Source organism: Solanum verrucosum, unplaced genomic scaffold (genome assembly GCF_900185275.1).
Source record: "Solanum verrucosum unplaced genomic scaffold, falcon-dt-bn FXZP01000045.1, whole genome shotgun sequence".
NCBI classification, from domain to species: domain Eukaryota; kingdom Viridiplantae; phylum Streptophyta; class Magnoliopsida; order Solanales; family Solanaceae; genus Solanum; species Solanum verrucosum.
In genome coordinates, this window is record NW_026020213.1 from 577,894 (window position 1) to 593,867 (window position 15,974).

The following is a 15,974-nucleotide window of genomic DNA, read 5'->3' on the forward strand; positions in this document are numbered from 1 at the left end:
CCCAAAACTACTTAAGTATATGACCTACGGATGGGACCTACTAGACGTAGGTCCATCCACTCCCCGTGGAACTATGTAGTGGGTCAAGGGCCAAAATGAAGAGTTACAGACCACCACCCATGGACCTGCAGGAAGGGGCGTAGCCCCACTCACGGTCCATGAGTCCTAAGTTGAGGATGTTACCTGCACAATCTGCCAAGTTTAGCCAAGGTGAGTCTTTTTTAGGAAATTCCTAATTTAATTATTTTAACTTAGGGTCATTTTATATTATTTTAATAGACTTATATAAGTATTTTTAGACCATTAACTAACCTATTTACTTCATAATTCCCAAGACTCAAATCATAACCAACTTCCCTCTCCAAATAATTCTCTCTCTAAAACCTCCAATGAAGAAGAAGAGGTCAATGTCTAGGGCTTAAGAACTCATATTTACCACTCAATTTCGTGAGGAATATTCATAAGGTATGGTGGCTTTTCATCTATGGGTAGCTTTCACTTATACAGTCCGTTCAAAACTTGATTTCAAAGCTTCCAATTTCCCCCAAAAGCTAGGGTTTCAATCTAAGTCATTGGTTCTCTTTCAAAACATTTTCAATGGTTGATTTATGATGGATTATGATTGAATTGATGATTTATCATTTATTTATGATGAAATATCTCCATGAAACCATGAATCCCCCCATATTTACTAAATTGTGAATTCATGATATGGGTTGATTGATTAATGAAGTATGTGAATATATTATATGTATATTGATTTAGTTTATATGATGCCATATGACTATAATTTATTAAAGAATTAAGCACTTGGTTGGATTACCTTGACAATTAGGTATACATGATGGTCATGTGTGCCATTGCTTGAGAGTAAGGCTTGTAGCATGAAGATGGCTTCTAGGGCTTTAAGGGTAAAAGCTAATTTGAATAAACTAAGGATGTTAAGTCTTTAAAAAGGTAGCTATTAAGTATTTTGAATTGTATATGGCATTATTGTAGAAGGAATTCACCCACATGACCTATAATATGAGTACATGAGTTTATGCATGAAATGAATGATTTACTTGAATTATGATATTCCCCTAGTAATTCTTGATGTTTAGGTTGAGTTTGATTCATAGCCCTTGAAGGGAAAATTATGAGGGTTTGTACATGTTGATAAGAATTGTGTATGATCTTGTGACTCAGTTAGAAAGTGAAGTTACTATGATTATGATATTATGTGCATGTTTTATGAACACTTTGAGAGTGGAGTGTCTATGATGATAATGTTGTTGTTGTGTAATTAAAAGGACAATCACACACACACACCATGTATGAATATGACTATGATGTAACTAAGGTGTTGTTGAAAGGCTAATTCTCATATGCACCTTTACACATGACTATGCATGAAATGTATATGACTATGATAATGTTGTTGTGTTGATTGAAAGGCTATTCTCATGAACATGATGTGAAAAGTTTACTCACATATTAATGATTCTACGGTTGAAAGGCCATTCTCACCTATAGAAACTATGAGCTATGTCATGATATCATGTTGGATTGATTGTTAGGTCATTCTTCCATAAACATGAACTTAAGTAAAGACTTAACATGAACTTAAAAGGGAATTATGCATAGCACCGAGTGGATATGAATATGAGATGGAAGCTTTTATGCCAGTTAGTCCGGCTTCCCAAATGAAAGCTTTTACGTCAGTTAGCCCGGCTTTCTAAATGGGTTCCTTTTATGCCAATTAGTCTGGGTTCCCAAAACAACTATCTCATGAGATGGAAACCTTTTACCTCAGTTAGTCCGGATTTCTAGTAGCAATCTCCCTATCCCATAACTATGTAACCACATAGGTCTTTATCTAGTGGATCCACCTAAGCTAATAAACTTCAACTCTACCTTAGGCAAGTAGGACACCTCTTTCCGATGTGGGGGCATGACATCGGATTCCATGTAGCTCACATGGTCTATGTCGGTTAAGGCTATTTCCCTCCATGAACAAGAGCATGAACTATGAACAAGAACATGAGTTATGTACTATGGTTCCTCAAGAGGTTCTACTTAGTATGAATGGGGGTATGGGACTTCATTCATGCATTGCACAAGTAGGCTTTGAGAGTGGTCATGGTATGTTTCTTTTATGACATGATGATTTATGAGTTAATGCATGCTTTATATTACTTATGTACATGAACATGAACTATACTTATGACTTCTCAATGAGCTCTACTTAGTGTTAGTGGGGGTATGGGACTTCACTTATGCATTGCACAAGTTGACCAATAAAGAGGTTATGGTGTGGTTTCCTTATGCTATGAAGATATATGAATTTATGCATGTATGGTATGGATTGTTGCTAAGAGTGACTTTACTTGTTATAAGCTATGAACATAAATGTTTCCTTGTCTATGAGTATTGACTATGGATGAGATCAAAACATGATAAGTATGAGCATGGTGGCCTAAAAGTGGTACTTAGTGTGGATAGGATTATGGGATCCTACCTATGCATTGCACAAGTATAACCTAAGGTTACTTATGTGATGGTTCTATTATGATGAGATGATCTTGGTGTTTCACTATGTGTGTGAATTATGTCTTGTGATGATTGGGGTATGAATTATGTTTATGTTGGAGACTATGCTTGTGATTATGATGATATCCTTTACGCTATGATGAATTGTACATGAGTTGTCTTATGAGCTACATTCCCCAACTATTTCAAAGATGATGTTCAAATTGGCATATAGCATGGTTTCAACTAAAATGTCCTTTTTTGCATGTTTTAAGGATTTTTATGCATGGCTTCCATACTTAGTACAGTTTTTGTGCTAACCATATTTTCTACATTTTCTATAAGTATAGGATTTGGTGATATCGGCTTCTACCCTCGTGGCTACAACCATAGTAGATCAAGAAGAAAAAGATTGGTGAGTCCTCATAGTATTCAAGGGCTTGACCATTATGTCCTTTAAGTCTTTCCTTATGTTTTAGACTTTTGTAAGGGTCGTGTCCCTAAGATTGTATTTAAGTGTTATAGATGGTTTGAGGCATAGTGTTGTAGACTTCCACTTGGTTTTTATAAAAGACTTCAGTTGTAAAGAAAGGTTTTAAATTTCCACACTTTTTCCTATGTTCTTATGTTATGATATGTTATGATGCTTATATAAGGCTTTATGGAGTCTTGTACGCTGTGTCACATCTAAGGGGTAGCCTTGGGTCGTGATATCTAGATAAGGGTAAAAAGACATAGTATTAGGATAGAATAATCTGGAAAAGATCCTGACTTACAACTAATTCGACCACTGCAATGATGGCCTTCACGACCCGTCAAGGAATCCACAAGACATATGGAAGTCATGGTCTTTGACCAGTGGGTGGGGATGACCCCTTTTACCCTGACCCTCTTCACAACCACCTTAATGATATGTGATTCTCACCACAGGTCATTTAAGGGTTTGTGGGAGGGGAACCGTCATGTACAGGTTGTAGAAACCCTCTATGAGCACCATAACGAGTCATGGTTTCCTTCACTGCCTGTCAAGGTCTTCGTGGAAGGTCCCATGGCTCAGATTGGGCTGGTGACTGCTTGCTTAGCCCTTTTCCTAGTCTTCTTAATTTTGAGGTGTTATATTGAAACACCATGTGGTTCATATTGTAACACAAATATTTGAAATCGCAACCAAAATTCATTGAGAGGTTCACCTTCCACTCTCTTTAAATTCTGGATGTTATCTTCAAGTTTCACCATCTTTGAAGGAGGGAGAAATCTTTCAAGGAATGATTTGGTCAATTCCTCCTATGAATTTATGGAATCATTAGATAATTCAGTAAGTCATCTAGTTGCTTCCTCCAATAAAGAGAAAGGGAACAACCGCAAACAAATAGATTCTTGTGATATGTTCTTAAAGACGAAATGTCCTCAAATGTCCACAAAGTTTTGAAGATGATCATGGTTTTTTCATGAGTAAGGCCTCCAAACAGTCCTCTTATTTGGAGCAATTGTAACATAGTTCCAGTTACGAAAATAGCTCTCCCAGTCGTAGGAGGTAACCAGATTGTTCCTCTGCTTTCAACGACATTCACATGCATATCATTCATATCATCAATATTATTGTTCTTCCCATAATGACTACCATCGTCACTTTCATTTTCGCTCATGTTTCACTTGAAAATAAGGCACATTAACAGCACCAAAGAAGTATCTACTATGACAAACAAGTTTGCAGACTAATTTCAAAAACTTAATTCTTAGCTACCACACCCTAGAAGCGGCACCATTTTTATAATTCTCTATTTATCCTAAAAATAATTAGAAGAGTAAGTGGTCGTTAGAAGTAAAAATACCCAATAAAAGAGTTGGGGTTGAACCCCACAAGGAGTAATTTAATGATATGAATTCAACTAGGAAATTAAAAGTGTAAACTAGTTCATTGTAATAATTAGAACAAATAGGTTGATGATTCTACCAAATTAACTAAAAGAGTTTTACACTCAATTATCACAATCTAACAATAAAACAGGGATTCAACCAAGAAAGAGATGTTCTAGGGGTGTGGGGATTGATAATGACATTAAGTAGGGGTAAGTATGCTTGCTCCATAATGCTAGACAATCATGGATAAGTTGGGTAATCTTCAATACACTAATCTTCTTTCGATCTCAAACCATCATACCATAGAATCTATGTAAATCACAAATCAACCCAATATCTCATTGAAATATCTCTTTCGAGAGATTTGACAATTAGAATTGAACCACAATTTCTCTTTCAAGAAAACTACAAGAATCAAACCTAAATTATATGAATCAAACTCCTTACCCAGTTTAATTAATCTCTTTCGAGCAACAATCAAAGATCTAGACTAAGATTAAATTTTTAACCTTAACCCATGAATTAAACCATGCTAAATAGCTCAAATCCATGAATGTACAATAGTCAAACTTAGCAAGACACAAGACCCACTAAATTAAATCAACACCCTACTTCATAATCGCAACACAAGATTTGGGGTTTTAGCAAAGCATCATAAAAAGGAAAGAAATTATAGCCATGATGTTTTAATCCATTAATGTGTGTCCTGATAAGCAATAATATTCAACACCCACTTTGAATTCAATCCTCAATTGTCAATTACAAGAGTGTATAAGAACCCCAAAACTAAGAGCAAGGATGAAAAGGTTAAAAGCTCAATAAAACTATTCAAACTATCTTAAAATTCATAATTTTCTGATCTGATATTTTTTTATTTTCTCTCTTCTTTTGGGCTATTTATAGTTTTCCCAAAAAGTAACTTGAAATTCCTTGTGTGTCCTGATCAGCAACGTTAGTCGGGCTCACGTCGTTAGTTTTTATGAATGATATTGGTTTCTGTAATAAGATTTGTATCAAATAATCTATATTTTTGTACTTGTTCTTTAGATTTCGAGATGACTGGATATGTTAACGGTATCATTGGTGGATCCCAAAAAACTATTGGCCTTTTCTTGGACCTCATTGTATAGAATGTTGTTAGTTTTGCACAATTTCAATCGATGCGCATTGAACGAGTAAAAATCATCAAAATAGAGAAAACTAGAATTAGTCATTAGTTTGGGACCGTGTGTTAGCGATATTGTTGTGGCGAACAGCACATCACTGGTGCGGACCCTTGCAGCTCACTTAGTCTCGCTACAATGACCTCCCATTGTCATGATAGATATCTGTACAACAAATGTAATTTCGATGCAATGGTCACCCTTACGTAAATTAGACATGATGTCATTCACTACTATTAACTCGACATTCAATACACCAATTTGAATACTAAGTCACAACTATCTCTAATGACTCCACACAATGACAAATTTAACAACAAATTCAAAACATAATCATTATCATCATCTACTAATAGGACACATCACACCCTCACTCTTGAATTTAATTGAACATCCAAAGTTTGTCGATGTATCAATTAGAATTGTCCTAATATTAATTGGACATTGCTCGTGGGATCGGCACACTATAATGGTGTGATAGGGGAGAATTAAATAGAAACGTTTTTGATGCCTCATAGCCTTTTGAGGATTAGATATGGATGTCAACATATTAATCTATTGGACTATACATGAAGTTGCTTTTTCATTTATGAGATCGATAACCTAGGCTTTGATACCAACTATGACAATCAAAATTATCATGTCATGTAGGCACCAACTTGATTCTAATTTGATAATTGAACCTGATACGCTCAAATTACACCTCCCAAAAGAGGTATAAGCGATTGTTATCAAGTAAAGAGCCCATCCTAAAAAATAAAAGACTCAATAAAACAGTAAAAACTAGGAATTCATTCCTTCACCCCACACTTAAAAATATGCTATGTCCCCAAAGCATCAAATAAAATTTAAAACAAGGGTTAGGAAAACTCCCTGAGGCCTTATGGCCTAGCTAGTAGCATGTTCTCTTTATTTTCATCAAGGGTCGAACGCACCCCACACTTAAGCTCAAACATGCTCCTTTGTTTCAAATTTTTTTTTGGGTACTCAGACTTCCCCTAATCTGCAAAACAAGACAAAAAAAAAGTGACACTAATAAAATAAAAATAAAATAAGAAGTTACACTACTAATTGGGTTGCCTCCCAATAAGCGCTTAATTTAACGTCGCGGCACGATGCAGACACCTTAGTTACTCAGATTACCTTGATTAGCCATTTTCCTCAAAGTTTTTCTCAATTCAGGATCGTAGGGAGTCAAGAATTCACATTGACTCCGTGTACTTGGCATACACTAGAGTTGAAACCTGTAGAAAACAAAACAAAAAACAAAAAACGTAAAATCGGAAAATACTTGACTAAAGTACAATAATGTAGTTAAACTTAATCTAAAAGCCTTATTCTCCAGCAACGGTGCCAAAATTTGATACGCTTAAATTACACCTCCCTAAAGAGGTATAAGCAATCGTTATCAAGTAAAGAACCCATCCTAAAAAAAAGAAAAAACTCAATAAAACAGTAAAAACTAGGAATGCAGCAGCGCCAAAATTTGATATGCTCAAATTACACCTCCCCATAGAAGCGTAAGAGATCGTTATCAAGTAAAGACCCCAACTTGTAGGTTGGGGTCGATCTCACGAGGAAGATGGTTTAGACTTAAGTTCAATGACGATTATATTCATTTAGCCAATGTATTTCCGAGACAAATAAGTAAAAAAAAGGGGGGGGGGGGGGAGGAATTTGTGTAATAAATTTTGGAAATTATGAAAGTAGTTAGTAAGCAAGGTTCAAACTTTTGTTGTTATCAAATTGAGAAGGAAACTAGGGCGTACGTGTTCCCCATAAGCTCATAACTCTGTAATCCTAATAATAGCAATCCCTTCCCAGTGTATTACATGCAAAGCGATAAGTTATGTATCTCTAAATCCTTGGTCCGGCATCTACAGAATTTCACTCTGCACCTTGGTCCGGCTACGTGTGTATAATTTATTAACCCTTACCATTACCTCATATTAGACGTCACATCGATGTATGGCTTAGTTTTCACCCTCGTACCAATCAACATTAATTCTATTAGATAGTATCACACTAAATCTATGTTGATAATTCTTTTCTTATTAACTACCTCCTTGGTCCGGCAAGTAGCAGCAAGGCGAGTTTTAACGTTTGCAACCGCTAAAAAGACTTCTAAATGAAAGAATTATCAATGTATGCAAAACACTATTCGGAAATTACTTAGCTACTCATACTTTGTTAATCGCTCATGGTTCCCACAACCCTAGTTGTGGATTTAGTTACCCATATTACTATGAACACAATTCATATTTGTAGAAGAAGAAATTATGAACTTACGTAATGAGAATGATAAACCCAGAATTTCGACTTGAATTGCAAAGTCAAAATCTTCAAAACAAACTTAGGAAATTAAGAATTGCTAAAGTTGCAAGTTGATCTCCCAAGCCAAAAACTAGAACTAAAATAATAAAGTCTAACCCCCAAAAACGAGGTTTACATACCATATATATAGAAAAATAAGTCCTAAATTAAAAGGAAAAAAATAAGGAAAGTTTGTTCAGGCACGCGTCTTCATTCCACGAGACTGACTCACAGACCGTCAATGGATCTACGGTTCGTGAGTCATTTCCATCAGCCAGGACTTGGAAAATATTTCAACTTCCAAAAATCAGCTTCTCTAAAGCAAACGAGGGAACACTAGTACGGACCGTACGTAGATCGATATACGGTCCATCAATCCCTCTCTGTAGCTCCATACTTAGAATTCTCCAAAATTCAGGTATTGGAACCCTCGCAGTCACATTCTACGGTTCAGCAGTACGGTCCGTAGATTAATCTACGGACCGTCAATGGTCACCGTGGTTCCACACTTTGTCAGATTCCCTGATTCTCCTTCCATACCTTGCCCTGCTGATCTATGATCACCATCTACGAAGCATCAATAGACCTACGGTACGTAGATCACCTCCGTAGATGCCCTTTTCTGCATTTCTTTTAGTTGTCTCTTTACTTCCGTGCCTAAACATCTTTCCTGCAAAACATCATAAAAACACATAAAAACCAATACAAAAAGTCCCTAGACACACACAACTTTTAAGTGAAATGTATTAAAAATATCGTAAACTCACGATATATCAGAACCCTTACAAAGTATTCCCCTTTTATAGAAAACTTTTAAGAAAAAATACATCTCAAATAAACATATTATATTAAAACATAAAGAAAAATCATTCTTATTTACAAAAGCCTTTTGAAAATTTCCAAGGACCTTGTCTATACATGTACAAGAGAATCTATGCATAATATAGGCAAAAAATAAATCACACAACTTCCAATCGAGAGAGAGTAGGTAGAAGCTACTATTATGATCATGTATAGATCGCCATATGAGGATTTGGAAGATACTTTGCAAATCATAAAAGTCACCGCTTTATTGTAGACTCCCATTGTCATCTTCCCATATTTTACATTGATTAGTTCTCCCCTAGTAGCTAACAAAGGATGTCCTACAATGATAGATATCATAACATATGCTTCAAAGTCGAGAATTATAAGGTATGTAGGGATGACGAATATCTAAATTGTTATTACCATATCTCTTAACGGTGACATCTGGTGGTAAGAAGCATATGTTCTCAAGTAGCAAGGTGCTGCTTGTTGGATGTAATTTTTCATTGGCAAAAATTTTGGCATTAGGTTTATGCTTGCTCCGAGTTTACAAAGTGCAAGTCCAACATCTCTCTCACCAGTATCTATATAAACGGTAAAACCCCATGGATCATCAAGCCTTATGGAAAGCTTGTTTCTCACTCTTGAATTGCACTCATCAGTAAGTGTTATTTTCTTGTTTTGTCCAATTTCATTCCTGCAAGCCAATATCTCTGATAACTATTTTTTATTTGTCCAATTTGTTTCTTGCAAAACAACATCTCTTATAAATGTTTTGCATATTTCAGCATGTCTTTCAATACATTTATCACGACCCAAGGTAGCCCTTAGGCGTAACATGGCGTACAAGACCCCGAGTGGCCCCATACAAGCCACTTAGCTTTCATCATACAAGAAATAGAACAAGGAGATTTAAATGACAATTTCAATATATCAAAGTTTCATAAAGCATAACGGAAATCTAAACATCGTCTCAAAGCCATCTAGTACATAAGAATGAATCTAGGTGAAACCCGTACATCATAGTCCAAAACAGAAAGTAAGGATAGACTGAAAACAATAAATGTCCGATCCTCGAATCATGAGGAATCACTCAAAGCTCGGAATCTCCTCAATGAACTCTAGCCACCAAACTGGGAACCATAACTATCGGACCCTACATTTAGGAAATTGCAAGAAAGAGTATGTGTTAGTACAACAATATGTACCAAGTAAGACAGCCATGCATAAAACATTTGAAAACATACTTAAAAGAGATACCTTCATGAAATGCAATGACCAACCTAAACATGAGACATCGAGTTAGAAAATGTGAGTCATAAAGCATGGTCAATGCACATAGTCATTATCTTAAAACATATATGAGATACTTTCTTGAAGTAACCTTAGTTCATCATAACTTGCTTGTGGAAATTAGCATGTATCGACATATAAGACCATGAGACCTATTATCATGGAATACAGTATTTGCCCCACACTGAAAAAAGGTTGCCCTCCTTGCTAAAGTAAGGACCATGAACTTCTAGCTTATGTATATCCATTAGCTAATGTATATGTAGATACTCATATATTGGAACATAGTTTATGGGACATGGGTAATCGCCACTTGTCCACTTGGTACTAAGCTTAACTTTCACGAAATAGTTCATATTCATATTAAACTTAGCTCATGAAGGAACATGGGTAATCTCCTCTTGTCCTTACATCATATGACATGGGTAATCACCTCTTGTGGTTTCAGTTAGAGAGAATGGATAATCGCCTCTTGCCTCAACATTAGTATAGCTTCTTACATATTTTTTCATTTTAGATAAGAAGACCTTTCAACTCTAAGAACCCTTATTACATGAGAATGCCCTTTCGCAAATCATGCTTTCATGTGTATATGAGAAATCCTTTCAATAACACAATATAACAACATCATTGATACTTCAATCTCAAAGCATCATTAAAACATTTACATAAGTTTCATGAGAACATGCTTGATTTCATAAACTTTCTTTCATAATCCAAAACCCACATTATATAATTGTAACTTGGAAAACATGGGTATTACATGGATTCATAGGGGATCATTAAATCAATATATGCATAAAATATCATAGATCAATCAATTAAATCAATAATTAAAGGAACTCATAACATAGAAGAAAACCCTAACTCAATTGGGGATTTCTAACTTTGAAAATTGAAAATGTTGGGATCTTCATGGAGGAAAGGCTTTCATAGATGAAAACTATCATACCTCAATCCCAAAAGCTTGACTTCAATGGAGGAATTGGATAATTGACTTGAAACCCTAGGTTGATCCCTTATTCTTCAAGTTTTCTAGAAAGATAAATATTTTGAGAGGAAGACTTGTTCTTCTTTTGTTAATTTGAGAGAATGATTTCAATTAGTGAAATTTGGGGGTTAAAACACTTATATAGGGGTTTTTGTGAAGGTTAAAATGATATAGTATTCGACTAGAATAATTAGGAAAAGACCCAAAAACCCCTGAAAATAAAAATTGTCGACCCACTAGATGGCCAGACCGACAGACCGTTGGTCAGACCACGGACCGTCCTTCTAGGGCGTCATTTGGATCAGAGACTAGGTTTTGATTCCTTGATTGACGGATCCCCATCCACGGACCGTGAGTCCAATGATGGTCTGTTCGTCCCGATCGTGGATCCTGAATTTTGTCTAAGTATAGGGCTCACCTACGAGACCTACCTACAACTCATACATTGAACAATGGTCCATCCTGGTGAACCATAGAAATGAACTGGAACTTGACGTTTTGGAGAAACTGACTAGCCAATCCACAAACCCAACCTATGTTTCGTGCATCAAATGATGGACCATCGGTGGCGTCCGTCGATCTTGGCACCAGATTGCTTGAAAGTTAAATTTTTTATCCTTTCTCGAATCTGAGGTGTTACAGCATTAATAACTACAATATTGATGTGTAGAGATATGGTTGAAACCAACCTCCTCCTTATTCGGTTTCAACTTCTCAAGAGTTGGTGAAGTACTTAATAGAGCAAGTGTAGTTGCCACCAGCATTCCGTCTTCTTCATCTTTGCTTACCAGTTATCAACAATGCATGTTTCATATTTCCTTATTGATATGTGGTAGATTTAAACTAATTTGAGGTTTTTTTAGTACAAGAATTAGTATCCTCAATGCCTAAGTATGTCATATTCTGATGAAATTTTGATGTTTTGTAGCTATGAAGGCTAAAGGACAAGGCAAGGATGAATATGTGAAAAAAGGCCAAAAATATTGAAAGGAGTATAAACTCCCAACCGGTAGTCACCTAACCAAAAGAGTGGATCTCCCAACTATCCTGACCTCGCCCAAAGTGAGTGCTCACAAGTAAAACTATGTAGTTTGGTAGACTGAGAGATAAAACAGTGACTCACGGAAGATGAATGGGTGAACTATAAATCCAACGCCAAAAGTGAAAGAACTCTGAGTTCAAGTGAAGGCTTAAAGGGCGGTAAGGTTTTAATTACCGATCCACAAAATGTGAAAGGCACACTCATCCAAAAACTAAGGTTCAAACACCTAAAGCATGAAGAAAATGAAGGGTGAGCTAAGGAACAAACGTCGATCCATTTAATATGTTTGGCAGGCCAGACTAATGTTGTCAAGTTGGTCAGGCATTGAATTTTGGGCCAAATTTTGAGAAATTATAAATAGTCCAAATGAGAGAGAAAATATTTCAAATTTGATAGGAGAGACTTTTTAGAAGAGAAATTTAGAATATTTGCATAGAGACTGACGTTTGTATTATTTTTCTTTTCACCCTTGGAGAAAATATTCTTACTTTTGGGGTTTGTGAATAGCCTTGTATATTGACAATCAAAGGTTCAAATTGAAGTGAATCTTGAAGATTATTGCTTAATTTCAATTCCCCAATATCTGAAATCATATTGGGTATATTTTATTTACTTTTATGATGCTTGGTAAAAACCCCAAATCTAGGGGTATGATTATGGGGTTGGATGTTGCTTTATTGTAGTGGGTTTTATATCTTGCTCTATTTTATTGTTGTAGATTCATGGATTTAAGCTAATTAGCATGGAGTTAATTTATGGGTTAAGGTTGCAAACTTAATCCTAGCCTAGATCTTTGATTGATGCCTGAAAGAACTTTATTAAAGTGGGTAATTAGTTTAATTCATGTAATTCAAATTTGATTACTATAGTTTGCTTGGAAGAGAAATTGTGGTCCAATTCTAGTTACCAAATCTACTCGAAATAGAGATTGTAGTATGATATTTAGTCGATTCGTGATTTACATAGATGAGACCAAAAGGAGATCCTATGATTTAATGTAATGAACTTGAAAGAAAATTAGTGTTATTTAAGACTACCCAGCCTATCCATGATTGTTTAGTGATAATGAGCAAGCACAAGTACCCCTACTTGACATTGATATAAATCCCCCCCACCCCTAGATCTTTCTTTACTCATTTGAAATCCTAATTATAGTTTAATTGTTTTATTTGATACCAAAACTCTTTCCGTAAATTTGGTGGAATTATCCACCCTTCTATTTTAATTGCTACAAATGAATTGGTTTGCACTGTTAATTTCCTAATTGAATTCCTTGCATTATATCACTCTGTGTAGGATTCGATCCTTACTCTTGTTGGGTAATTTATTGCTAAAAATCACTTATTCTCTTACTTGTTTTGAGGGTAATTTGAGCATTGCCAAAAAATGGTGTCGTTGTCGTGGAGTGATGGCTAAGAATTCAATTTGTGAAGTTAGTTTGTTAACTACTTTAGGTTTAGTAGATTGTTGTTCGGTGTTGTTGTTGTGTCTTATTTGCAGGTAGAAACATGAGAGAAAATGGTAGTAACGATGCTAGTCACTGTGGGAAAAATGATCAGATTGATGACTTGAATGACATGCACGTGAATGTCACTGAGACCAATGGAGCTATCTGGTTACCTCCTACAACAGGGAAAGCAATGTTTAATGTAAGTGAAATAATGCTACAGTTGCTCCAAATAAAGGGTATCGGGGTCTAGCTCATGAAGATCCTCATGAACACCTTTAAAATTTTGTGGATATTTGTTGACCGTCCATCTTCAAGAATATATCACAAGAGTCTATTCGACTAAGATTATTCCTATTTTCCTTACGATGGAAGCTACTTGATGGTTGGTTGAGTTGCCAAATGATTCTATCAGTTCATGGGAGGAGTTAACCAAAGCACTATCAAAGAGATTCTTTCCTCCCTCGAAGATGATAAGGCTTAGGGATACCATCCAAAACTTCAAAAGAGTGGTTGGTGAACCTGTTCATGAGATATGGTTGTGATTTGATAAGTTATTACTCCAATGTCCAACACATGGTGTCCTAGACAATTTATCTACTATAATGCTTCTATTGTAGCCTTGATTCAGTCAATAAAAGAGCTCGTTGACCAACCTGTTCGCTGAAAAAGATAGGTATCTCCCACCTCATAATCATCCAAACCAAAAGAACCAGTTGGATTGAAGGGAAACCATACTAATGAAATGCTAACAAGGATCTTTAACAAGGTCGAAGGGTTCGACAAGGTGTTAAAGGATTTGAAAAAAGATTTCTCCATCTTAACTCAAGTGGTTACTTTTTATTCCATATAAATCAAGTAGCTAGAGACTTAGCTGTGACAACTCTCGACCCATCTAAATCAAAGGCAAAAGGGAATGTTTCCTAGTGACACCATCCCAAATCCCAAAAATAATTGTTGAAGAGTAAGAACTGTGTTATGTCACGACATTAAATAATGTACTTCTTGGGAGGAAACCTAAGTTTATTTTATTGCTTTCAATTATGTGTGTTGTGTGTGCAAGTTAAAATGAAATCAAAAAGTTGAAAAAGATGCAATAGGCGAAGCAATTGCCCAGTTTGTGATGCACCAAAATGATTGGGTGGACATCATCATGTTCGCCTATTGAGCCAAGAATTTTGAAAAATGGTACTTTCAACTTCAGCGAACAGAGACCTAATAGACGATCCACCAACTGATATTAAGCAAACTATATCGGGTTTGCAAAATTGAACGTTACCCTTTCTTTTCGTTCAAGCCTCATCGATGAGTTCAAGCTCCTTCAGCGATTTACCGAAAATGATCGGTGATGTTAGTCTCAGTCCGCCGAGTGCGCCTCAAATAAAAAGGCCAAGAGTGTTTTCAAGTTTTAAAAAGCAACCTTTCATCTTTTTGAGCTCTGTCAAAACCCAAACTCTAAATACCCTGTCTTTCTAACTAGTCTTTCCTTACTGTTGGTGATTTTATCATTTGGAGTGTGTATTTTCTCGAACCTTGCGATGCCAAACATTTCCTCCCTTCATTTTGTTGATTGTACTTAATTGACGTTGGTTATTTGAAGCTTTAAGTGTTAGTTTTGCTAAAATATGATGTATATGGGTTGGGATTTGTGATTAAAAAACTTTGTTTGTGTTATTTTAGTTGCATGGGTATGACTTGTAACACCCCAGAAACTAGTAGGCTTAACGAGGGCTTGTCGTAAGGGTTAGAGTCATAAAATTTGCTTCTAGTACTTAGAATGAAGGGTTTAGGGGCTAAACGTTGAGGTACGACCCCCCAAGGACCAACCAAGGGTCCTTGAGGAGGACCATAACCTTGTACCCAAAATTGATCCCAAGACCTTGACCTACGGCAGGACCCACCCCCCGTGGGTGGGTCCACGCCCCGTGGTCTGGCCTCGTGGGTCAAGGACCAAGATCAGTAGCTTCAGACCCCAACCCACTCCCACCAATACGGGTCGTGGGTCAGTCCATGCCCCGTGGGTAGTGGTCGTGGATGGGGCCTGTAAGCTGTCTTTTTTTCAGTTAAGTTAGGGGTAGTTTAGGTAATTCCTATTTTAGTTAGTATTAAGTGAGGTCATTTTGTATTATTTTAACACACCTACATAAGTCTTTTCAAGTCATTAACCAACCCATTCAGCTCATAAAATCCCAAAACCCAAATCAATAACCAACTTTCCCCAAATAATCTCTCTAGAACTCCAAGGAAGAAGAAGAAGAAGAAAGGTGAAGCTAGGGTGGAAGAATCAAGATTTTCTCCTCAAATTCCTGGGAAATCTTCAATAAGTTATAGTAGCTCTTCATCCATGGGTAGCCTTCACCCATGGAGCCGTTTTACAACCCCCAATTTGAAAGTAAAAAATCCCAAAAGCTAGGGTTTGATTTCAATCTCATGGATTCCTTTCAAATTCGTTTTTAATGATTGAATTATGTTATTTTATGGATATATTGATAATTTATTATTATTTTAAGTTGAATTCCTCAAGAATCCATGAATTCCCCTATTTTC